This window comes from Meles meles, chromosome 2 (genome assembly GCF_922984935.1).
Source record: "Meles meles chromosome 2, mMelMel3.1 paternal haplotype, whole genome shotgun sequence".
Taxonomy (NCBI): domain Eukaryota; kingdom Metazoa; phylum Chordata; class Mammalia; order Carnivora; family Mustelidae; genus Meles; species Meles meles.
In genome coordinates, this window is record NC_060067.1 from 160,452,844 (window position 1) to 160,454,597 (window position 1,754).

Sequence of the window (1,754 nt, forward strand, 5' to 3'; positions counted from 1 at the left end):
AGGAGATTCATATAATATGAAGCAGGCTGTGAAATAATATTTTTATATTTTTCCAAATTAAAAATATTTCAGTTAACCTATCCTGATATATTACCAAGGACAGCCAAAGATGGGGTTCATGTAATGTGGCTGATATGATCTAAATTCCTTTTTTGTGGTGATATAATCCAATTTCTACCTTTAAGTGTAAAAGTGAGGTTTTCTTAAGTATGGAACTATTTGTGTAATAAACTCATATTCACATGTGTAAATCATTCCTTTTCTTCTGACATGTATTAAATAAAAATGCTATTTTTTTAATTTTAATAAATGTCTATTTTAATGTTTTTCACAATAGAATAAATGTTTCTCTTGATGACTGCAGATACGTAAGGCTGTTTGGTAGTATTCAGAACCGCCACAGGAATGGTTGTCTTCCTGATTGGTGTGTAGTCTTCAGTAATTATAAGGAATATTTGTCTGAAACTGCTGTCAAACCAGCAGGACTGCATTTATGCATCCATCATTTTCAGGATTGTGGGTAACCTGGGCATATTTTCCCCAAATAACTTTGCCTCCTTGTGTCACAAGGCCCAACTCGCTCACGTTCACCTCAATTACAGTACCTTTGGTAATAACACCCAAAGTTGTATATAGTGGGGATGAAGGATTGTTTTTTTACACCAAGTATTGGCAGGCAAAAGGTGGCTTTCAATTCAGGATGTGTTACATGGGCCTTTTTGAAACGTAAGCCCATTGGCCTAATGAATCTTTCATATTTAGGTGGTTTTTGAGTAAAGCCATCTCCAACAAAGCCGACTTTAGTGACCATTCTCTTCCATGCTTTCTTCCTTCTCTTTCCTGTTCAAATAACTTTTAATACTTCTGTTTCTCCCTGGGCATGAACTTTGGGTAAAGGAACTTCCCATTTTCCTGCTTTCTCTTTTCGTTTTTGTTTAATCATATTAGAAAGTACTTTAGCTCGAGACTGTCCCTCCCTGTCCAGTAGATACACAGGTACTGCTGCTTGTGGAGTCTTTTCATCATTCTTTTGTTTGGTATTCTTCTTTTCATGCATCTTGATAGTCTTTTTCATCTGTATTTTCTCAGCCTGGCGCTGTTTATGGTAGAGCTTAGCTTTCAGACCAATCATCTTTTTTGCCTTCTTTGAACGTTCATGAGCCTCTCCACCTTCTTTCTTTCTCTTTTTCTCATGGTAATTCAAACGATAGCCATAGCCCTTCCGGTGTAACTCAATATATTCATTTTGTGGCATGGTGATAGCTGCAGAGCTGTGGGAAGCAGCTGCGGGGCGCAAAGATGTCAGTTTTCGGATCTCCCAGACCCACGAGCTAACTCCAAAAATGCTATTTTGATAAAGTGGAAAGAGAGTCCCATCAGAGAAATGATCATTTAATAATGTAAATTAGTCATTATATTTTAAAAGGGCTCAAACTTCCTATGCACATGCTATTATATACTGTATATATGTGTGTGTATATATATGTGAATATGAGTAAATTTTATGGTCTATGACACACTATTAGTGCATTCTCAGTTAGCTCTTCAAGAAATTGTTTCTTTCCATAGTTAATTCAGTGACATATTCATGGACAACTCTGAGTAGATCTTTACCAAGAATAACTATATCCTATCCAAATTCCTTAATAATATACTTAATCACAAATTTACTTGGCAAAAAATAAGATTAAAAAATTAACAAAAAAAATATATATATGTATATACATACATATATATATATATATATAACAAAA

At 34.6% G+C, this 1,754-nt stretch overlaps 1 pseudogene; it reads right to left on the reverse strand.

The window, feature by feature from the left end:
• Nucleotides 1–299: 299 nt before the first annotated feature.
• On the reverse strand, nucleotides 300–1,255 carry LOC123937202 (annotated as a pseudogene).
• Nucleotides 1,256–1,754: the final 499 nt, after the last annotated feature.